Raw genomic sequence first — 24,456 nt, 5'->3', positions numbered from 1 at the left:
AAAAGTAGATATGGGTTGTTGGCTAATAATTCTTAAAGAAACTCCAAGAGGTGTTAAAAATCTTTCTTTGAAAGTATTCCAGTATTATTTTGGAAAGGAGCAGTATAATATTTTTAAGAAACCTATCATATTAATCAGATATTTTTGTCTGAGAACAAACTGGGGAAAAATCTTCCTCAAGTATAATTCTTCATGTGAAGGTAACAAAATTCTGTTACCAAAATTGGGCAAAGATGATTCTTTTTTAATATTAAAGAAAAGAGTATGGGGTGGGTGGGCATGGGGGACTTTTGGTATAGCATTGGAAATGTAAATGAGCTAAATACCTAATTAAAAATGGAAAAAAAAAAGAAAAGAGTAAAGGAGAAATAACTAACTCCTTTTTCAAACATTTAAAATTCAGAAACAAAATAATATTAGTCAGATCTAGTTATGCAATGCAGTACCATAATCAACTCACAAATCCAGCTCAGATACATAAGTATAGTCTAATATAGAAAAGACTGGAAGAATAATATGACAGTAAGAGTGGAAGAAAAAAGTAACTTATTACATGAAGAAGAATAAACTTTTAACATTCATTCAAAACATTAAGATCTTAGTAAATTGGGCACCAAGTGAGGGTGGAATTCCTCAGTCTGATTAAGATGCTTATCAGTTAGCTGAAGTAAACAGCAGTTGTAATGGAGAAAGGGAGGAATGAGATAATGATGTGTTCTATGTAGGAATTCCTCTCTTCAGACTTGTCCTGGAGATCTGGTCCTAGATAAGGCAAGAAGAAAAAGAGGGGGTGAGGGGAAGGGGGTGGGAGAAAAGTCAAAAGAAAGAAAAACAAAAACAAGAAAGAAAGAAAGAGAGAGAGAGAGAGAGAAAGGAAGGAAGGAAAGAAGGAAGGAAGGAAGGAAGGAAGGAAGGAAGGAAGGAAGAAAGAAAGAAAGAAAGAAAGAAAGAAAGAAAGAAAGAAAGAGAGAGAGAGAGAGAGAGAAGGAGAGGAAGAAAGGGAAGAAGGAAGGAAGTCATTGTATGTAGACAATAATACTATTATTTTCACAAACTGAATAGCCATGGGACAGAATTTACAAACTGATATTAGAAAAGTAACTGAAGGATTACCAAGGAAGCAATGGAGTTGGCATGCTGATTGTATAGGAAATACATTGTGCTTTTATAAATACAAAGAAATCCTCTATTGGCAACACATTAAGTCAAATGAAAAGAAAAGGCAATTAGGAGTTAAATAATTTCATAACCTCAGAAGACAAAATTTTTACATGAGACAGAACATCATAAGCCGTGTGAACTTAACAGTTAAGTTCATCAAAACATTTTTCAAATTAAAGAAGAAGAGGAGGAGAAAGAGCAGGAGGAGGAGAAAGAGCAGCAGGAGGAGAAAGAGCAGGAGGAGAAAGAGCAGGAGGAGGAGAAAGAGCAGGAGGAGAAAGAGCAGGAGGAGAAAGAGCAAGAGGAGAAAGAGCAGGAGGAGAAGGAGGAGGAGAAGAATTGGCAGAAGTGGTAGAAGATACTCTTTACACAGAATTTATAAAACTGATAATAAAAAGAAACGTGAGTGGAGAAATGGAGGAAGTGCACAAATAGAGTTCTTACAGAGGAGCAATGGTGAGTCACAAGAAAGCATTTGTGACTTAGGAAATGAGTGTTTAAAACCACAGTGAACACCTCTCTCACTGGGAAAAAGGTAAAAGAGGGGACACAGAGATGGGGATAAAGAAAAAGAACCATCAAAGAAGAAGGTCTGAGCAGATGTATATCATATAAATGTGTATTATGCATTATTGCCAGTAAAAATATTAGTATAATCATCTAGAAACTGATTATTCTACCTTGGAAAGGGGCATATTTGGATATCCAGAATCAGACAGTGCAAAGTTCAGTTTATGCACAGTTTATGAAAACCTTTGCATGAACTTCAAGAGGCATGTACCAGAATGCTTACAGCAGAACTCTTTATAATAGAATCAATAACAAAATGGCAACAGCCCAAAGAGGGAAAGATAAATAAATTGTGTTATTTTTACACAATGAAATGCCAAGAAGAAACTGAAGAGAATTAATTACAGCTACACACATATGCAAATTTAAGCTAAAAAATGCAATTGTGAATGAAAACCAGAATCTAGAGAGATGAATTTAGATGAGATGTGCTTTAAAAATAAAAGCAAAAATGCAATACATTATTTAGAAATACAATACAATACAAATACAATCTTTCTGAATACTTACAGGAATTGATTTCTTTCAGGATTCCTTTTAGATGTTAAAATACATGAGTGTTCAAGTCTTCTGTAGAACATGATGTAGGGCCGGCAAAATAGCTCAGCAGCTAAAGGTCCTAGCTGCCAAGCCTGAAGACCTGAGTTCAATCCCCAGGACCCACAGGGTGGAAAGACAAAACTAACTTTAACAGTTTTTCTTTGACCTGAACACATTCACACATAGACACACAAAAATAAATAAATGTATGTGTGTGTGTGTCTGGATGTACATACATATATGTGAAACTTTAAAAAATACTCCTCAATGTTTTTTTAAAAACTTTTATGCATCCTTCTATGTATCTTTTCCCTTTGAAGCAAGGTATTATTACAAAGCACAGATTGACTTCAAACTTGCTTTTCATTCTAGGCCAGCTTCCACCCTGGGGTCTACTAGCTTCAGCCTCTCAAATGCCTCCCACACATTTTTCATCAACTCTGTATTGCTTATAAAGCCTAACACAAGGTAAATGATTTGTAGATACTTGTTATAGTCCATTATTTGGGGAACAATAACATGGGAAAAAACAATACATAATCAGTATTGATTTAATGGTTTTTTGTTTTTTTAATAGTTTCCTTCTGAGAGATGGAACGTTGTCTCATGGCTCAACAGTTAACAAAACAAAAAAACAACTTACTGCTCTTACCAAAGACACAAATTCAACATCCATGTTGGGCAGCTCACAATTCCCTATAACTCCAAATTTATGGGATCTGACACTCTCTTGTGGCCTCAGTTGGCCACTGCACACACTGCACAAATGCACATGCGCACACACACATTAAAATTGAATAAATTCTAAAATATTTTCCATCTGAGATTGATTGATAGATCTTGTTCTCTTGCTTTTTTTGCTCTCTTCCCCTCTTCCTCCTCTGTCCCTTCTCTCCTCCTTCCCCTCCCCACTCTTTCTCCATGTGCTCATGGCTGGCCTCTACTCCTCTTCTCTTCTCTTCTCTTCTCTTCTCTTCTCTTCTCTTCTCTTCTCTTCTCTTCTCTTCTCTTCTCTTCTCTTCTCTTCTCTTCTCTTCTCTTCTCTTCTCTCTCTCTCTCTCTCTCTCTCTCTCCCTCCCTCCCTCCCTTTCTCTGTCTCTACTACCTCCTCAATTCCCCTCCCCATGCTCTAAATAAACTCTATTCTATACTGAAAAAAAATTCCCATCAGAGATTGATTGAATCTATGTGTGATTCTACATGTGTACATAAGCCAATATGTTAATAACATGTAACATATGTTATATATAATTTAGATCATTCATATGAGATTTAATATATAGTTCAGTATTACACACACAGTGACCAACTACTGACTAGGACAGATGTAATTACTCCAGCAGAAGAAGCAGATGGCAAAAGATTAAAAAAAAAAAAAAGCCAGTGGCTGTAGGGAACACTGTGGGGAACACTCTCTCCCCATTCATTGGTTAGCTGGTTCACAAATACTCCTGCAATATCTACACTTTTTTCTCTGTGATGACTACATCATTCAAAGCAGAAGTAGAGAGATAGTCAGTGGGCATGTACAACACTAACACCGTGACTAAGGAACAGATGGTAACAAAGACCGTGGAGAAGAGAAAACAGAAAAACTCATGCCAGAAATCCTTGGTCTAGGTGAGGCATGAAGGAGAAATCTAAGAACAAGTTAGAGGGTTCTGAGTAGCAATGTAGAAAAAGGAGAAATGGAAGAAAGGAATGAAAAATGAAGGGAGGAGAAAGAGACAGAGGGTGAGGAGGGAGAAGGGCTCATTCTAAAACACTGAATCTCCACAGAAAGCAGGAAGCTCCTGAGGATAAGTGAAGATCGGCTGCAAAAGTGAAATATATAGGCTCAGAAACACTTCCTATAACAGCGAGTTCTTCAGCCAAAGAAACCAAAAATGGGGGGCTGGAGAGATGGCTCAGTGGGTAAGAGCACTGACTGATCTTTGGAAGGTCCTGTGTTCAAATCTCAGCAACTACACGGTGGCTCACAACCATCCATAATGACATCTGGCACCCTCTCCTGGTGTGCCTGAAGACAGCTACAGTGTACTTATTTATAAAATTAAATAAAAAGAAAGAAACAAACAATGACGAAGTTTAAGGTGAAGACTCTCCTAGGTGATATCTCAAAACACTCAAAATGTGAGAGATTCTTAGGGATGTTGATTTAAATATGTGTGAAGCCTTCAGCCCTTTTTTTTTAATTCTAGGAAATTAATTCTGATTTTGAAGAAATAACAAACAATTACTTTACTCCCAAAGATGGTTATTACAAGAGTTTATATAAAAACAGATGTATATAAAATATATATCTATGTAAATCATACTTTATTTATTGGCTGTGTTAGTTTTCCACTAGTGTAACAAATTACCTGAAACAATTTATAAGTGGGATGGTACACTTTCAGCTTACAGTTTTGGCAATTTTATCCCCAAACTCAGCAACTCTGTTGCTTTTCTCCTCTAGCAAAGCAGTAGCTATCAAGTAGTATCAAGGCATGAATACCTGACAGAAGAAAACCATTGTGTGAGGAAAAGAATAAAGAATGGACTAAAAGTTTGGAGTTTTCATCATTTTTCTCAAGAGCTCCCCAGTAGCATACCAACCTCCCACCAGGTTCAATTCTTAATGGTCTCCTTACTTCCCAGCAGGGCCATCCCAAGGATCTGCAATAGAATCTTCTTCAAGATTCATTTGAAGATTGTAGACACTTCTCTATATGAAAAACACTACACTGGAAACAAAAGTTAAAGCCCCATTGAATGGCATTTAAAACAGTAACATAACAGGAACTGGAGAAATGGCTCAACAGTTAAGAGCATTTGCTGTTCCTGGAAAGGACCTGGGTTAGGTTTCTGGAACTCACTTGACAGTTCACAACCATCTATAACTCCAGTCCCGGGGAATCCAGTGCCCTATTCTGACTTCCATGGACATCAGGCAGGCATGTTGTATATAGCTGTCCGTACGAGTAACACACTCACACATAAACCAAAATAAACAGAGCTTAAAAAATTAAGTAACTCAAAAATAGTAATATCACAAGGAAGAGGACAAGACGGTGGAGATAATGGTGGGATGAAAAGCAGCCGTTGAGATGGCTCAGTCAGTAAAGGCACTTAGCACCAACCTTGAGGACCTGAGTTTAATTGCCAGGACCCACCTAATGTACAGTGAAAACTGACTTCAGCAAGCTGTACTCTGATCTTCATACAGGTGTTGTGGCATGTCCTTTATCACCCAATACACACACACACAAATACCATTTAACTTTTTTAATAAAAGAAAATATAATTACATACAGTAGGAGATATGCTTCTTAGTGCTTCATTGGGTAGAAGACAAGCAAATCAACTATGTCTTATGAATTGGCAGAAACTATAATAAAAAAAAGACACAATAAGTCACAATGCTTGAAAGAATAGTAAGAAGTAAGACGGGCTGAGAACATACACGATAGATTAGGAGAAAGAAAAACTCAACTCTTTACACTTGAGAAACTAAAAGATAATTTAAGTTCCAGGTTGTAGAGATAATTGTCTGTAGCTAAAATAGAAGAGCACATGCATAATACATATGGACATATATGCACATTTAATTAATGTGCAATTAATGACTAAAGATGGCTTTTGAGATGTAGGATGGGGAAAACCAGAGGAGCAAGCTGAGACAATTAAGTCCAGTGGACACGAGCAGCAGAAGTGAGTACTTACCAGGGTTCTATCACATCTGTGGAAAATCACTCCAGTTTGGCAGCACTGTAAAGGCAAAGCAAGTCAGACTTAGCCATCAATCACAGCTGAGATGGAAGTGATCTATTTTGTAAAGAGTATGGAGAAAGAACTGATTCAGATTGCGTTATTTTTATTAACATGTATAATTGTGTATGAATGCATCCTGAATTCAGAAATAAACAGTCTTGTTTTATAATTCTCCTCCAGGCATGAGTTCCGAATCATTTTTTAAGCTATATCTTTATATCTGTGCTGAGCTTAGCCCAACTTACTATATAAATAAGACCTAATTGGTATAGTACGCTAATGCAATCTTTTTGTAAGGTGACATTTTCCACGGAGTCTGTGTATAATATCACCTTTTAAATTTAGCCCAGTTTTCCTATTATACACTCTAGTCACCAAGGGAAACATTATTTAAATTTTTCTCAGTTCCACATATACCCCAGCCAACCTGCTACAGTAGAGTAAAATTGCAATGTTACACTTTTATTTTATTACTAATACCTAGGTTAGTAAAAAGCTAAATATTAATAAGTTAATATCACTGATAATTTTTGAAGGATTTAGAAGACTAAATTATAGTTGGGTGGAGAGGTACTGCTCTTTACTTAGATCTTTCCCATGAAGTCTCCTTCACTCTCATTTTCCCTACGTAGCCTCTTCAGTGTTCCCATAGCTGTCTTGGTGGATTTCTACCTTGCTTCTTTCCAGAGTCTGCCTATATACCTACCTCTATTTCCCTTTATGAGCCTGTTGAATCCAAATGCATTTAATCACTCTTCATATGTCAACACCTATAAGTGTTCTTGAGGAACAAGGAAACTCAGCATTTCTTTGAATGGTTGCATTAAAATAGGAATAAATGAGTAAATAATTCCTGTCACCTTATTAGTGTGATTAAATTGCCCTGTGTCTGTGGGCTAGGATTTGGTGCTATGTTCCTTAGAGGCGTTCATAGCACATCATTGTGCTCTAAAGAATTATGAGATTTGTATGTAACCCATGCTGCTAATTCAGCCTTTATTGGAAAATTAATGCTGCTGTATCTTATATGTCTGGAACACATTACTATGCTCCCTTGTAAAACTTCCAATTTGTGCTCGTAAATTTGTTTTTAACCTGTCAAGCATGCATCTCTTGCCTTGTTGCATACCTGTTCTATCCATTGTGAAATCACTGGGTTCTATACTGCCAAGACGTACTTTATTTCAGCAGTAATTTAGTAGAAGCAAAGCTACCAGTAGTTGTAAGGTGTTGTCTCATGTGCCTCTGATCCTAGTTCATCTCCTCCTTTCCCTGCACCTACAAAGAAAAGACCCCCCCACACACACACACACACATGTATTACTCAACAAGACATTATGTAAGGAACAGTGATGTTGGGGCCACAGTCCAGAGATTTAGTCCCTGGGTTGTTACTCTTTCAAATTAATTAGGACTAGAATGCATTAATTACCTGCTCTGGGGCTTAATTTCTTCACATATAAAATAAGAAAGTTGTACCAAATAATGATTGTAAAATAACATAGTGTCTTACTTATTAAACTTTTGCTAAATGCAAGGGAGTGTGTGTGTGTGTGTGTGTGTGTGTGTGTGTGTATTGCATGCATTAGCTCACTTAGTGTAAGTCCTCCAAATACAGCATGGTACCAGAGTCCAGCAGTAAGCAGATGGTACAAGATCAAAACTGGGTAATTTGAGAATTTAATAAAGAATAGAACTAGAGGTAAAAGGTGTGAGCAGGGTTTTAAGTAAGTCACAAGGGGAAGTGCAGTGCACCAAAGACAGAGGAGGACATGGTTACCTGAGCCCAGAAAGATAATTATGAGAATAGGCTTGATTTGCAACCATCCCACTGGGACCCTAGGAATCAATAGCCAAACCAACCTTGACCCATTCTGGCCATGCTAATAAAGAAGGCATATCATCTACTGTAGAATTCTTAAACCATTCATGCCAACCCTAGGCTCAGAAAACTAGAAGGACAAAGTAAAGAGAGTGTTGAAGAAACAACAGAAGTTGCCCTGAAATGTCAGATATTTTCAGGATTTTTTGCCTGTAGGCATAAATTTTTTTAAGAAAACAACTTTTAGTAAGGGCTTACAAATGCTTCAACACCCCCCCCCCATCTAGCCCACTGCCTAAAGGTAGGGGAGAAGAGATGGTAAAAAGGACACAGGGATGTGGACCTGTTTAGAAGTAGTTCTTTGAGGCAGTTCCAATCTCCGTTGTAGGATACCAGCAGTCCAGTTCAGTAGTGTCAGGATACCAAACATGAATCAGTAGCAGTGGCACGGTCCAGCAGAAACTGCCAGGCCTCCACCAAATTGTCAGGAGTCAGCAGGAGTAACCAGGTCCAGATGGGACAACAGGAGAAGTTATCTGACATGCCAATCTCCATGAAGTGAAGAGGAAGACTGAGGCCACGAAAGCATTGCAAAGCTAGCTATGCAAGCACTCCATCACTACACGTTGAGTCCTATTTATACTCTCTCCAAGCATCATGTGTCCTCCCAGGGGTCTTGCCTCAGATGGCAAATGAGTCTGTATCAGCAAAAGACCATGTGAGTCGAATCTGCATCACCTGACATATCCAGAAACTTCCACTTCACTTGCCTCAGGTTGTTGATATCAAAAGCACTAGAAAGTGACATGAAACAGACATATAAAGACAAACAAGGATAAGCTTATCTAAGATGTTTTTGCACAGCAAAGGAAACAACCTTCAGAGTTAAGAGAATATATATGCAAATTCATTTTCCGGCATGGGATTAATATGCAGACAATATAAGAAACCTTAAATGTGTAGCATAAAACAACAGGGGCTGGAGAGATGTCTCAGTGCTCAAGAACATTAACTGCTTTTCTGGAGGACTCAGGGTCAATTTCCAGCACCCAAATTGTTAATTGGAACCATCTGTAACTCTAGTTCCATGGGACTCTAACAGCCTCTTCTGGCATATCTGGGCACTAAGCATGCAAGTAGTACACAGACATACATGCAGGCAAAACACAAACACATATGGAGTAAAATTACATGATAGCACACACCTTTAGTCCCAGCACTCTGAAGTTAGAGGCAGGCAGATCTCTATGAGTTAGAGGCCAGTTTTATCTATATAAGGACAACTAGAGCTTTGTAGAGAGACCTTGTCTAAAATAGATAGATAGATAGATAGATAGATAGATAGATAGATAGATAGATAGATAGATATACAAACTAGATGAGGCAAAGATCTGAATAGAAAAGTTCTCAAAATATATCACATGCATGGTCAAAAATTATATGAAAAATGTAAACTATCATCAATCTTCAAAGAAATGAACATTAGAACTACAATGAGATATAACATTCCAGTTAGAACACCTGTCATCAAAAAGACACAATAGTCAGTGTTCACAGTGGACAAAGCTGCACTAAGAAATCATGAATTATTAAATGAAAGTCTCTGTGGCAGGCATAGGATGACTCCATATGAGGGCCCTATTGGTCAGAGAGATTCCATAAGTCTCCAAAACAAAATAGAGTACTACCCATCAGAACTAGACTGTGTTGCTGAAGGCAATGGTTTGGTTGTAGATCATAAAGAAATCTGCCCTAAAATGACTACGAAACTTCTTTCTTTTGGTGGGCTTTCATAGTCCTGAAAGATCTATGCAGGCCACTGGGGGAATGAAAACATCAATAATCTTATTCAGCACTAAACCCTATGGACTGCAATACTGACATCTTGGGGGAAGATTCATACACTACTGCAATAGTGGCACGATTGTTATGGTGTAACCAACAACTTTCTGATTGTATTTGAGGCCTGCTCTACATAAAGAAATGTAAGGATGTTCCTCTAAACCTGGTCAAAAGCCCAAAGCTAGGGCGGTTGTAGGTACCAGGAGGGAATCTATTGTTACTTTGCTAAGTTGCCCTGTTGTCAAACTAGAAGCCTGAGTGCTCTCACCTTAGCTAAAGAAGCTTCTCCTCCAGTGAGCCAGTGGTCAATGAAGGGACTCATAACTGGTCAAAATGCTAAGAATAAATGACTAAGTGTTCAGCCCTAAAGGGGACTCCAATATCAGAACCCCTATACACATACATCTACATATGTCAAAAGCTCAGAGAACATTTGAGACAAGGGGATAGAGAGAATGTGGAGCCAGAGGATGGAGAACGTGCCATGAAATGCTGTCTGTGTTTGGCATGACTACTGCACTCATAAATTCACAACAGCTGTGGAGACCTGCACAAGATCAAGCCAGTCAAAATTTCAGCACAAATGTTAGGGAGGCTCACAACTTGCCACTCCTAGCTGGCAGCTGTTGAGAGCTGATGGCTACTGTGAGAGAGTCTTATTTCGTTGGTAATGTGATCATTGGTGGTTTGCCTGTGTTCTAGTAGATGGCCCTATATCCATAGGCAGCAATAATTGAATTCAGTAAAAAGAAAGAGAGAGAGAGAGAGAGAGAGAGAGAGAGAGAGAGAGAGAGAGAGGAGAAAGAAAGAAAGAAAGAAAGAAAGAAAGAAAGAAAGAAGAAAGAGAGAAAGAAAGAAAGAAAGAAAGAAAGAAAGAAAGAAAGAAAGAAAGAGAGGGAGAGAGAGGGAGAGAAAGAAAGAGAGAAAGAGAAAGAAAGAAAGAGAGTGAGAAAGAAAGAAATAAGAAAGAAAGAGGGAGAGAGAAAGAAAGAAAGAGAGAGAAAGAAAGAAAGGAGAAAGAAGAAAGAAAGAGAGAGAGAAAGAAAGAGAGAAAGAGAAAGGAAGGAAGAAAGAAAGAAATAGGAAAGAAAGAAAGAGAGAGAAAGGAAGAAGAAAGAGAGAAAGAAAGAAAGAAAAGAAAGAAAGAAAGAAAGAAAGAAAGAAAGAAAGAAAGAAAGAGAGAGAGGGAGAGAGAGGAAGGAAGGAAGAAGTACAAAAGAAATGAGAAAGAGAGAAAGAAAAAGGGAGGGAGGGAAGCTGAAGTTGGGAGGGAGAATGTTGGGAGAGGTCTACAGGGAGTTTAGATGAGGAAGTGAATGATGAGTGAATAGAGTATTCACTCTTATAAAAGTTTCAAATAATGAACTTAAGAATATTATTAAGAGTTTAGCATGGTGGTGTGCTCCTTTAATCCTAGCTCTGGGGAGGCAGAGACAGACATATTTCTGAGTTCATGCAATTCTGCCACTAGGCATCTATGCAAAAGAGCATAAATCATGAGATCAGAGACATTGGGTTTCTACACACCCTTGTTTACTGTAGTTCTCATCACAACTTCCTGTTGTCAAACTGACCAAGGTAAACACTGATGTATGGATGGGGGAAGAAAGCATGAGACTCTATGAAGTGGGGCATGTGTGTGTGTGTGTGTGTGTGTGTGTGAACATTATGCCACCATAAGAGAAAAATGAAGCTTTGACATTTGTAACAACATATAAGGGACTGAAGGTCATTATGTTACCTGAAACAAACCAGATAAAAAAATCATTAAATACTACACGCTGTGAAAATGAAAAGCTGGTCTCATCCAAGAGCAGAGAGGAATAGTAATCTCTAAAAACTAGACAGCAGAGGGAAAGGTTGTGGAAAGAAAACAAAAGCTGAAGTGGAAGTCTGCTTCAGCCATACTTCCTCATACAAGACAGCCTCCAGAAAAACATCACATGACACAGCTGAGTTTCCAACAAAACCAGAAATTCCCACTTCACGCGGCACAGTTAGATAGATGGAACTCATCCTGATTGTTCGTAGCACAGTAGGGTAAGCTATGATCAGCAGTCTGTGAGATGTTTCAAAGCAGCTAGAAGAATAAGAAAGGTCCTGAAGAGATGGCTCGGGGGCTGGGAGCATCAACTGCTCCTCCACAGGCCCTGAGTTACATCCCCAAGAATTACTTGGGATGGCGAGATGACTCAGTGGGTAAGAACACTGACTGCTCTTCTGAAGGTCCTAAGTTCAAATCCCAACAACCACACGGTGGCTCACAACCATCTATAATGCGGTCTGACATTGTTTTCTGGTGTGTCTGAAGACACCTACAGTGTACTTACATATAATGATAAATATAAATATTTTTAAAAAGAATAGAAAAGATTTTAGCATTCAGAAATGATTAATATTTGATGACATGGAAGTGCTGTTTGTCCTGATTTGACCATCACACATTGTAGGTATTAAATCACAGTACTGACTTCCATAAAGATACACAAGTGTTAAGCCTCAATTTGAAGGAAAGAGCTTGGGTGACTTACAAAAATACAAACATCTGGGGACAGACTCAGGACCTGCCTCCAGGTCACAGAGTACACTCAGTTCCTCCAGATATTTTTTTTGTTCTGGGATTCCAAAAACTCTCAGAAGGGACAGATTCTTTCAGCCTAGGAGGCGCTTGAATGAGAAGGAGATGTGAGGTTTGCCTCATGTACCTCGGGACAGCTAGTGGTTTGTGTGGTCATTCTTCCCATTCCTGGACTGTGACTTGCCTCTTAACATTTACTTTGACTTATAATCACAAATGAGATGCTCATAAGGACAAAGGTAGGAAACTATGTTTTTACTGTTTTTGTTTTAAAATTCTTCCTTCAATGGTGATCTCCAAATTAAGAACTTTTAATTTGGAGAACAACTCTTAGTCTTCAAGGAACAGTGTAGTATATAACAGCACCCTCTTATTTGAGGGCTTCCTTTCTGACCTTTGAATTACTCATGGTCGACCCCAGTCCCAAATATGAAATGAGAAAGTCAGGAACTAAATGATTTGTAAGTCTTAAGAATTTTTCTACAGCACTTTTAAAATAATTTCTCTTTTGTTATTGCTGCCACTTTCTAGCAATGTTTTATTTATAAATTAATCTTTATCTTAGATAAGTATGTAGGAAAAAAAGCATACCAAACAGATTTCAACACTGTCCATGGCTTCAGATATCCATGGGGCATCTTGGAATATGTCCTTTGGCTAAGGGGCTACAGCATAGCTTTGTTCTCTATTGGGGTGGGGATGAGTATGAAGTGTGCGTACTACATTAGAATGCAGCCCAAGACTATGCTCGGTGTGTTCAAGGAGACTGAGGATGCAATGGAAAGAATGCAAGATGTTTAAATACAATAAAACCAGAAGTGACTTTCGAGCAAATTCTTCAATATCCTTATGAAAGCCATTAAGATAAGCAAAGGAAATTCTCAGAATAAGTAATCATACATTGATAATTACTCTTCATTCGAGAATTAAATTTGCTGAAGAGGAAAGACTTAGTAATTATCTGAGGTCAAGGGCCCATCCCCTATATGCTGACTTCTCTATCAGATAGAGATAAAAAGTCCTACTGAGTTCTCTTAGTCAGGGGAAGCTTTCAGTACAAGCACTTTCTGACCTACAGACAGGTTGTGGTTTGGTGCAGTCTGGAATGTGACACAAATCTTCTAAAAGCCCGAGTGCAGCTAGGGTTTTATTAGCCTTTTGACCGGTTCAATCCAGAATCCAGCTAACCAAGACTTACAGATGTCCTGGGAGGGACCACAGCAAGCAGTATGACTGGGGACTACTAGCTATCTGCCCAGGTCAGTACTTGAGCTTGCCTCGTTCTCAGTACCTCTGAGTGGCTACAGCCCAGCATCATGGATGGATCTGAGCCACAAGTGGCCATGAGAAACAGGGCTAGGATGATGAATGACCCACCTTGAACTCTTATTCTATCTCCTGTTTGTTCTTAGATCAGATTGGAGATAAACAGTGGAAAAGTTACACTTTCATTTGATTGTCTCAAATACTCTCAAATTTTGGCAGAATATCTGCTCACAGGCAATGAGATACTCTGAGTTAGCAGGGTAATTTATACTCCTCTTCAAAGAGTGTCTCCATAGATAGATTAAGCCAAATAGAACTTGAAGGAGCTGAAGTTTCTGCTGTAACTAGTTGGTCAGTAGAGAACTGAGGAATTGGCTCCTCAGAGGAAATTGCCCCAAACCCTGCCCACAGAACATCTCCCCCCACCCCCCAATAGTGAATTTCCTGAAGTTGAATCCTAGATATGCAAGACTTTGCAAACTGTTTGAAAACAGTCAATAGCTTCTGCAGGGTTTAGAGTCAGTGAAAATCAGCTTAGGGCAGAATGAAGTGAATTTTAGGTATCTGTGGAGAACTGGTGCTAAGAAATCTCTACTTCAATCCTAGGCCTTGAGGAGGCAGAGAGCTCACAGACACCACAAGAAAACCTACAGAGTCACCTAAACTGGGCCAATGGGGGCTCACAGAAACTGAGCCACCAACCAAAGAGCATGTAGGGGTTGGACCTAGGACCTCTATGCTTTTGTAGAAGGCATGCAGTTATGTCTTCACCTGGGGACTCTAACAATTGGAGTGTGTGTGTGTGGGGGGGGGGGTTGTTTCTGATTCTGTTGCCTGCCTTTATATCCCTTTTCCCTAGCTGAACTACATTATTGGGCCAGCCTCAATGAGAGAGGATGTGCTTAGTCCTGCTGTGACTTGCTGTGCCAGAGTCAGTTGGTACCCATGGGGGATTTCCCTTTCTTGGAGGAGAAGAGTAGGGGGGGAATAAGGGAAGAGGTTTGTGAGGGTGGGACTGAGAGGAGAGAAGGGTGAGGAGCTGTGGTCTAGGATGTAAAGGGAATACATTAAAAAAATGAATGAATGAATGAATGAATGAATGAATGAGAAAGAAAGAAAAGAAAGGAAGGAAGGAAGGAAGGAAGGAAGGAAGGAAGGAAGGAAGAAGGGAAGAAAGAAAAGAAGGAAGGAATAAATCTCTAGTCCAAACAGGCCCTGTGTGTGTGAAAGTCACCTGCTGCAGTAGAGCCTAGAAGAGATTTGAACTCACAAAGATGAAGAGCTGGAAACTTACCCCAAATTAGCCTTCATTTAGTAATTTACTTCCTTGTTTCCTCAAACTTGAGGAAGGCGTGGATAACTTAAATAGAAGCAAAAAAATGTAGTGTCTAATACATTTAGGGTAACCCTATGTAATGTGATACAGTAAGGTGGTGTGTGTGTGTGTGTGTGTGTGTGTGTGTGTGTGTGTGTGTGTGTGTGTGTTTGGGGGGTCCTCCGCCCTTAGGCTCTTGTTCTTGCTTTGTTTACACGAAATTAACCCGGAGGAGCTGAGAGAATCACAGTAAAGAAGGAGATTATTTTAATTCCGAAAAATAAAAGTAACGCGCTTTCTCCTTAGAGTCGGGCAATCCTGCCTGCAGACTTGGAAATGAAAGCGCTCGGAAGAGGGAGGAGGGGGAGGCCCGGCAGCAGTGGGGATCGTTGTTGGTAACTGAAGGGGCTCTGGTGAATTTCAGGTTCGGATTAGTGACAACTCAGAAGTCTCGGCTGCGTGTGGGGGAGGGAAGTTTGCCAAGGTCTCTGAACTCGCTGGAGAGAGAGCAGCCTCCGGAGGCGCCGGGCGGAGCTGGGCGTACCCGAAGCCCCTGTCCCGGCCAAGCCAACAACGCGGTCTCACCCCGCCTCTAGCCTGACTTTGTCAGCGATCATAAAATGGGAATTGATCATTCGAGCCACCATTGATTAGGGAAGAATGCTTACTGCAGCAGCAGGGGAAAGGTTAAGAGGAAATTGACCTTCTCCGTAGGTGACATAAAGTCATTAGGTAAATGAGATATTCACACTGGAGTTTTAAAAGGTCATGCTCAATTTTTATTTGCAGCCTGAAAAGTCAAGCTGGAGCTCCGGCTTAAGGTAGGGACTTCCATTCCTAGGGACCCGGGCACCGATCAGAATGAAGTCCTGCTGCGCCGGCCAGAGGCGAAAGTGGGATGTGGATTGCCATCTGGAAGACTTCGGCTGGACTCCGAGCGGGTCCTGGCGGCCCCAGCTTTGGACCTGCCGCTGGACCCGAGCGCGTTTTTGAGTGTGAGATGCGCTCCCGCGGCCCAGTATTCCCACCGCCACAGCGTGCAAAAGGATCTCTGGCCAAAGTCGACCTCTCAGCATCAGCAACACCTCCCCTTCCCTAGCCCACCATGTCTCCTACACAGTGAAAGTGTTTTGTTGTTGTTGATGTTGTTGTTGTTGTTGTTGTAAAGGAGAGAGTGAGAGAGATATTTATGCACATATTTATCCCTCTAATTATAGGAATTAATCCTCTTATGACTAAAAGGTAACGTGGAAGGACGTCCTTTTGATGTGGAAAAGCACCATTTGTGACTCACATTCAGACTGATTAAGGAATAATTGTTGTTAAACGCTTTTAAGAGGAGAGTGTTTAATTGAGGGGCATTCGTAATTTTACGGCTTAGTGCAAAATTAAACGTAATTAAAAACTCAGAAATTCCAACTGATTTTCCAATTATTTTTATTGTCTGAGCTAATTGTTACACAAGGGTATCACTTCTCCCCCAAAGGCATTGGGGAAAAGAGGTGGGAGGTGGGAGGTGGGAGGCAATCATACCTTGTCCAAATATTCTCCAACTGAAGAGTCCAGCGTCCAGAAAGACCTCCTTGGTTGCACCTTACCTCCCCAAGCCCCGCCCGGGGTCCCGAGTGGCACCCCGCCCTCCCCTTGGCAATTAAGCATTACAGGCACTCTCCCCTCGCTCCGAGTTCCGCCAACACCTTGGGATGTGAGAAAGTGATGGCAGCTCTCTTCTGCAGATCATTACGGCAAAACCTGGAAGTATCTAGAGAAGGCCGATGACTATCTTCAAGTAACACTTGCCATACATAGCCGAGGGATTTAAAAAAAAATGAGTAAACACAGCTCTCTGGGGGATGATCCCTCCACGCCCTTGCTTTTGAGCTTGGGGGGGGGGGGTCATGCACAAACATGAGACACGCGTGCACGACCTACAGACGCAAGCAGCAAACTTTTTTCTGCCTTGCACTTTATTTATTTACTTACTTATTTGAGGCAAAGATGAGCATGGAAACGCTCAGACATTTTTCCTTCCTTCCTTCCTTCCTTCCTTCCTTCCTTCCTTCCTTCCTTCCTTCCTTCTTTCCTTCTTTCCTTCCTTCCTTCCTTCTGTCCTTCCTTCCTTCCTTCTTTCCTTCCTTTCTTTCTTTCTGTGTTTTTTTTCTTCAAAGTGCTGTGTCTGACGGCACCGAGCCAAACCATCTTTGTATGTGTAGCTTCTTTGAATGTCCAAACAGACCTATTTAAATACATTAAAAGCATAATGAAAAGCGCTTTAGGCTTACAAAAACAACACCACCTCCTTACAGTTTGTACAGAAGTGCCCTACCTCTCCTACTAGATTTTGCTAAAATCCTGGGGTGGGTTGTAAAAAGCTTAAGTTTAGGCAGAATGAATGTATACATTTCAGTTAGTCTTAGACTAATTGTACAGAGCAATGAAATGTTTGTGTTTCAATGAGGGAGTTTAATTTCTCTGGGATTTTTAGGATAGACAATCAAATTCACCCTATCTGCCTTTCTAATAGCCCACCCCATAAAATAAATGAGTGCCTTTGATTTGATGTGCTTCGTGAAAATGGGTAGAATTAAAACTGTCAGTTCTGCCTGCAACCTGTGTCTTTCGATGGAGTTCAAAAGCTTTTAAAGGTAAAACGTGCCAACACTTATGTGTATTATTTCCTTTCCTACCATTGCAGCTTTTAACTGAAAAAAAAAAAAAAACCATAAAGAAAGGGTATTTTACTCCCACATTCATTTTTCTTGGGAAGATTTCAATCTTTCAGGTAATTTGAGGGTGGGCCCTGACGTCCAAGGTTGGTGGAGTCTGGGTTTACCTGAGTGTAGCCAAGAAAGTAGAGTCCGTTTGGTCCAGTTGTCCTACCCAAATGCTGTACCTATTACCTAGAATGTGGCGTTTGTATTTCTCCAGCGCTCTCTTGAAGAAGAGCAGAGTTGGGCAAAAGGAAGGAAGTGCCTCTTCCAAGGTTAAACAAATGCGAAAAGGACGTGGAGTCCATCCTGGAGATTTGAGTTGAGAAGCAGTGACCACTTTAGCTTAGGCAAAGATTGCAGAATCCTTTGAAAAAGCTGACAGGGATTTTCCAGAGAGGGGTGGGGTGGGGGGAATCCTAGGGTGGGCATTTTATGCAAATGAACAAATTTGAAATGTAGTACATATCCGGTATAGTAAAACTGACAATTCTGACAGTATTGACAACATAAATATATGTTTGAACACCGCACTTTCAGACACTTAACCGATGAAGCAATAAAAAAAATTCGACTACAATATTTCAAATAATCGACATTGATGTTTTGATACATCATTTTTATCCTCTGAATCGATCTATCACTCTCAGGCTGGTCAATTTTAAGTAAAAATGGGGAGCAATTATTTGCACTTTGACTAATGATGACCTAATAACAATCTTCAATTAATTACACCCAAACTGTGCTTTCTTCCCTCATAAATGGGGGGTGAGTGAGAAAAATTCTTAGGGAGTAGAGCTGGTAGTAGGGCACCCTTTCTGCTATTTTCCATTCTGTTTGTCATTTGTATATAAAGAGGTCCAGAGTAGAGCCTCGTTCTTTCGTTCAGAACACTTACAAAGGAAAGTTGCTCATGCCTGCACTACACACCTTTTAGGTATGTTAGGAGATGTAGCCTCCTTTCTACTTCGAAGCCGTTAGGAGTTCCTAACAAGCCTTCTGGCCACGTGAATCCCAGAGTTTAGAGGAGTACATGGAAGGAAGACATTTGCTTAAAGCACAGATTGGAGCTTTTTCTCAGGTTGAGTGTGAGGGAAAGGGATGGAGGAAAGGATGAGAGAGAAGAAGAGGATAAACAGAAAGAGGAAAGGGAGGGAGGGATGGAGAGAGGGTGGGAGAGAGAAAAGGGGGGAGAGAAACAGGGCTGGAAGGAAGTAGGAAGAGGGAAAGAGGGAGGGAGAGACGGGAGAGGAAGAGAAAAATAGAGAGTATGAATGGATACAGCAGCCTATCGATGAGCCACCTAGCAGGGCTTACTGTCTGGGTCTCGGTCTTCCTTAACCTCGGCTCGCACCACTGAGCGGTTTTAAGTACAGGAAGATGCGTGTAACTCCCGTTTAGCCCCACTGGCTTACTCGAACGGTGTGTGTTGGTTCACCATGTGGTTTTTCTAGGGGGCTTTCCTAGTCCCACTTTGACACTTGTCTCTAAAGTGTGCGCGCGTGTGTGTGTGTGTGTGTGTGTGTGTGTGTGTGTGTGTGTGATTGGTGGGAGTTCTGGGAATAAATCTGGCTAACTGAGGAAGAACAAATGGACAGGCGCCTTGGATGTAGACTGCAGACTGAGACAGTCCCTTGGAAACCTAGATTTCCCCGGGGACGAGAGCACCGAGTATCTTATTCCCCTAAACAACAACAACAACAACTCTGTCCCCTGCTGTGCTGTCCAATCCCTTCGAAGCCTCCTTTCTCCCACACGGGGCTTCCTGGCTTTCAGATCTCAAACTTATATAAGCTGTACTAGCCGGAATCCGGGAGAGAAAAAAGTCTTGTTTCCAGAAAACTTCCCAATTGTTAAGCCCCTTCAAAACACCACCCGCGGAGTGTTGGGCTCGTCAACACTTTTAACACAGCTAAGGTGCTCAACAAAGGGAGAAGATGAGTGTGAGTCACTCTGGATCAGGACTGGAAAGTCTTTATGATCTGGGTGGCCGACTGCCTTCTAGTTACAACCGTCCAGTCCGGGGGGCGGGGGGTGTCCCTGTCTGCATTGGAATCTGTAGTAAAGACTAGAAAGGGGCGGAGGGGAAAAGAAGGAACTGGAAATGGGATACAGAGCGCAAAAATGACAAGAGATAGAGCAAGAGGAAAAGGAAAAGGAAGTGAGGAAGGGCGTGGGAAGGAGAAACTGACAGCGCCACGGTGCACAGAGTGTTTGGAGCCCCGCCAGATAGCGCTAGAGGGCTATTTATTGAAACCCGTTCTTTCCGCGCCATAGGGAAACAGCTAAAATGGGAAGAAATCAAACAGGGCAAAAGCAAAATGCAACAATTCCACTCCATCTTTTTTTTTTTTTTAACCTGTCGGTTCATTTGATCGTATTTCCAGGGTGAAAAAAAGTCTATGATAGAGCACGAAGGTGTGAAAAAGGAAAAAAACCAATAAATAAAAGTAAACACAAAGCAAAAGCAAAAATAAACCAGTAAGGTGGTGGTAGTAGTGGTGTGAGGACAGGGGCCCTTTCCCAGGGTAGACACCATCTAGAAAGAGCACGAACCAAGGTAAGAGGTAAGCAAGTGAGCAGAATTCTTTTTACTGTAACTTTTCAGTTATACTGCGGAGAAGGTCAAAAACAGTTCACAAGGATGAGCGGAGGTTTACGGAGAAGAGACGTTTTAAAAGTAATAAATGGCTCCAAGGGCTGGAGTGTGGGACAAACACGTTAATAGAAATGCCAAATAAAATATATATCAAAAATTCCAACTGTCAGCCAGCAGGACCAGGGCAGAAGACAACCTAAGCCCTGAGCCTTTGTCCCAATAACATAAGACTCAGGGCTGTTTCTGCAGGACCACAGCACCCTTGGAGAACAATTTACAGACAGCCCAGGAATCCTGGAGAAAGGGGGAAAGGACTTTTAAAACTCACCCTCCTTTAGAACCCAAAGGAAAGTAGTGCAGATGGAAAGAGAAAACCTGAGAGCAGAAGTGGACATGGCAAGAGAAAAAGCAAATGGATCGTGTGTTTTTGAGGTCCCACCCCGGCTAGATTCACTAATTCAAGGAAATAAAGGTCCTTCGTTCCTATTGATATTTTACTTTTAAGTATCAACCTTGTTTGTCAAAAACCCTGGCATTTCCTATGGCTAGCCTCCCGTTTTAGCAATGAGCTTTCCTTTGACCCAATGAAACCCCTCTTAACTCAAAGGAGTAAGTTATCTTCCATTAGGCTGAGCAGAACCTCCCCAATTCAAACATAATCTCACCTTCTTTCTTCAATAAAACTCTCCTTGATACGAAATATTCCAAATCAAAACATTAACTAAAGTTACAAACAAGATTAAGGCTGGATTTACTGGCTCTGGTAATAAAGCATCAATTGTTCTAACTGTTGAAAAGAAGACAAAAGGGATTTAAATCTGGTGATTTTAATACACAGATTAACACTTCAGGACCTCACAGTTCTGAGGAATGTGGAGTTATCTGTGCAGAGGATCTGGACATTGGGGAGGGGGGATATAAAAAGAACAGCCGCAATTACCACCTCAAGGAGGCTGAACAAGCACAGCTAAAATAAAGTTGGAGTTTATAAATGCTACTTCAAATTAACTCCCCTCCCAAAAGCCAATGCCGTTGGACTACAGAACTAGGGGGCTTATATTATTCCCTTAAATCCTTAATGTTACCTATAGTAACATTCCACAAGGGATCAAAAGAAGAAAGGGAGAAATAGAAAGGAGTGCTTTTCAGAAGTCTAGGAGATGCTTCAATAAGAAAGGGGGTGATTAAAAACAGACTCTTAAATTTGAGAGGCCCAATTCTCTTTCTCATTCACCCCCTTCAGTACCCCCCTTTTCACCTCCTTTTTAATTCAATGTTCCCACCCCCCACTCCAGAGCTAAGTAGCTGATTTAAGATTGTGAAGAAATAGGTTTTACCAACCATATTTGTTCTGGGGCACTTGTAAAACGCGATTTGTAGAGAGTCTTTAGCCTTCCAATTGTCTTTGAATTGTTTTTACTGAAACAGATCTTTTGCAGTTAATGAGTCCCCACACAGCTGGACAGCTCCTCACGGACACTGAGAACTCTAACCCCAAAATGACCCCAATTTGACACCGCAAGATGAAATTTTACCGCCTGTTAAAACCATTTCCAGCCTGGGCAGAAGGGGCTGACTGTTGACTGAGGTGTGCATGGCGCCTGTGACCCCCATCTCTTGTCTGTCTCTGGGGCTGCCCCACCTATTTCCCTTCACCTCAAATGTGGGAGAGTAAATGAATCCACAAAGGGTGTGGAGTGTGAAGCTCTGAAAACAAGGTGCCCATATACAGAAAGAAAAGAGAAAGTGTGGACACCTCGCTGTTGTGCAATGGCTTCTACCAGACATGGAAATCGAGATGAGGAACAGAGGCAAGTCCCTCACTATATGCAACCTATGCTGTTGTATTAATAAAAACACCCATAAGCTGTTGGATGATCACAACTTGTGGTATCACAGGGATCAGGAAAGATACTCCAACTTGATCCCCTGTGCAATGCATGGCAGTGGTAGATTTTAAAACTAACATTTAAACTAAGAGTTTTACCAATAGCGTGCATCTGTGTAACCCATCTCTTCAGTGAAAGCAGCCGCTCCTTTTAGATAAAGTGAATTTCAAAGCCAAAAGGCCTTCACCAGCATGCTATTTTCAACCACCTCACACTTCTTAACTCTAAAAGTCTCCCTAAAAATTCTCGCTTTTCTTAAAATGTCCTTCCTTTCTGCCCCCTACATCTGACCAGATTGTCCTCTTGTTTGCTTTAAGGCATTTGCCAAAATTCATAAGAAGTTACGTGGTGAAGGAGAGGAAGAGGTTCAAGTTTAAGCTCCGTCTGCACTGCCCACAGTATAAATCGGGGTTAGCATTTTTCTTTGTAAAACCCCAAATTACCACCCTTCATCAAGCCATTATTTCCTTAACGATTGCTTTAGAAAATAGAAATAATCAACTTGGATTTTTGTTTTTAACTCAGGGAGAAACTTTATTAATGCTGTTTTTTCTTAATGCTAAAGAAGTTTTACTAAATAAAGGTTACCGGGAAATTAAATCGCTTTACAATATCAACAAGCTGGGGTTGGGGTGGGGGTGGGGGCTGCGAACCGCTGTGGAAAAAAAGAGCTAAGCATGCTTACAGGAAGATGCAGAGGTTTCTCACGAAGTTGTTCTTTACAAAAGAAGCGTTTATCTCGGAAACCCGTGTTCCTTTGAAAAAGAAACTTCCTAACTGGCGTTTATTTAACCAGGATTTAAAAAGAGCAAAAATCTTACTGGCGATACTAAATAGCCAATGTTGAAATTAAGAACAATTAGAGGAATCAAAACTGAATGTAAACTCTGCCAACAGTGCTGGGCCGACAACTTGGATCCAGTATCATTCACAACTCTGTGAAGCAGAAAACGGTCTTCAGCCAGGCCAAATATTCTCTCATATTCTGTGTCTCTCCTTTCTGTGTCTGTCTCTGTGTGTGTCTCACCTCCCTCTCTCTCTTTCCCTCTCTTTTACCCTAGGAGGATAAACTGAGATTTAACTTCACCCCCTCCCAAAAAAAAAAATTCTGGAGGCCAACTTTTCCTTTTCTTTTTACTTACCTTTTCTTATCTGTCCACGAGTAATTCAGCATCAAATGAGACGGATATTTGTAATCTTGAAGTTCTTCTAGGGGGGAAAAAAGTGGTGGGGGAGGGGGAAAGGACCATATAGTCCTTCGGGTTCCAAACTGCTCTGCTGTCTTGGGCTTGAAGCGGAAAGAGAGGGAAACCCTTGGCTGGACTCTGCTCCCAGAAGGTCCCCGAGGCCGCCTTCCCTGCTTTGGCCACTGGAGCCAAACTCGCACGGGCTGCAACCCCTCTCCCGGCGCGCTCTCCGGGCCTCTGCCAGCCCCTCCACACTGTCTTTATATGTGAGGGCCGATTTCCCGCAGACATCATTGTTATGATGGCTCATTTAATCAAACTGTTTAATTGCTCTGGTAATCACTATCATCATCACAGGTGCTCAATCATTCATCATTTTTGGAGGGCTTTATTGACCTCCGGAGCTCATTCACCAGCCCTAGGAGAACGAGGCCAAATTTCCTCAGACTCCGCATGGAGTCTCGGCATGCAGTAGTTTTAGCTAGCTTGGGATGTTCAGAAGCTTGCTAGGAAACCAGGAAGATGCTAAATGGGAGAAAAACCTCTCTCTCTCTCTCTCTCTCTCTCTCTCTCTCTCTCTCTCTCTCTCTCTCCCTCCCTCCCTCCCTCCCTCTCCCTCTCCGTCTCCCTCTCCCTCTCTCTGTAAGTCCTCTCTCTCTCTCTCTCTCTCTCACACACACACACACACACACACACACACACACACACACACACACACACCACTCTACTATACCTAACCACTCCCATCCACCCCCGCCCCCATGAGAAAGTCCAGTCAAAGGCACCCTTGCAGGAGGCGCTGCTTTCTGTCACGGGATGGTTCAGAGTTGGGGAGGGAGGCCGCAGTTGAACAGCAAACCCTTACTCTGTTTGCTATTCTCTGGGCCTGGGGCCCGGAACCCAGGGCGAGGGTGAGAAGTTGGGGAGAGGGCGCGCTCCCAGTGCGTGGCTGGGTCGCGCTGCCAGCTGCCTGGTGGCGGCAGGGTGAACCCGGCTACGCGCGCCGGGTGACCAAAGCTCCGCCCCCAGCTCTCGTCTCTCGGTGATTGACGCGCAGCCGCGGGGAAACAGCAGAGCAGAGGTAAAGCCAGCTGGAACTCCGGCCAGGGATTGGGCGGGACCCCGGCCAGAACTAGTTTCTACCAAAACCTAGTCGGGTATTTACCTTTTTAACCCTACTCGCTTCCTTTTCCTTTTGGGAAAACTTTAGGAGCCAGTCCCATGGT

The 24,456-nt window shown here is 41.5% G+C and overlaps 1 protein-coding gene and 2 long non-coding RNA genes across 12 annotated transcripts in view; 2 read left to right on the top strand and 1 right to left on the bottom strand.

The window, feature by feature from the left end:
- Positions 1-5,524: 5,524 nt before the first annotated feature.
- On the bottom strand, positions 5,525-24,211 carry G630016G05Rik (RIKEN cDNA G630016G05 gene). The gene is made up of 5 exons (NR_153841.1): positions 24,096-24,211; positions 23,186-23,252; positions 8,190-8,640; positions 5,977-6,021; positions 5,525-5,641 (listed from the first exon to the last, which is right to left on the bottom strand). It is a non-coding gene; the product is annotated as an RIKEN cDNA G630016G05 gene (long non-coding RNA).
- Positions 15,340-16,888, top strand: 2810405F15Rik (RIKEN cDNA 2810405F15 gene). The gene has a single exon (NR_033447.1). It is a non-coding gene; the product is annotated as an RIKEN cDNA 2810405F15 gene (long non-coding RNA).
- Positions 23,899-24,456, top strand: part of Meis2 (Meis homeobox 2) — a 206,274-nt gene continuing 205,716 nt past the window's right edge. For 6 of the 10 annotated variants that reach the window (XM_030248221.1, XM_030248220.1, XM_030248218.1 and 3 more), the window contains exon 1: positions 23,899-24,311. The gene's annotated coding sequence lies outside the window, so the exon portion shown is untranslated. Of the gene's footprint in view, positions 24,388-24,456 lie in introns of all 10 variants that reach the window. The other 4 variants (NM_001346047.1, XM_011239336.3, XM_030248224.1 and 1 more) reach the window with 4 other exon arrangements.

Source organism: Mus musculus, chromosome 2, assembly GCF_000001635.26.
Source record: "Mus musculus strain C57BL/6J chromosome 2, GRCm38.p6 C57BL/6J".
Lineage (NCBI taxonomy): Eukaryota > Metazoa > Chordata > Mammalia > Rodentia > Muridae > Mus > Mus musculus.
This window is presented reverse-complemented; position numbering and strand designations above follow the sequence as displayed.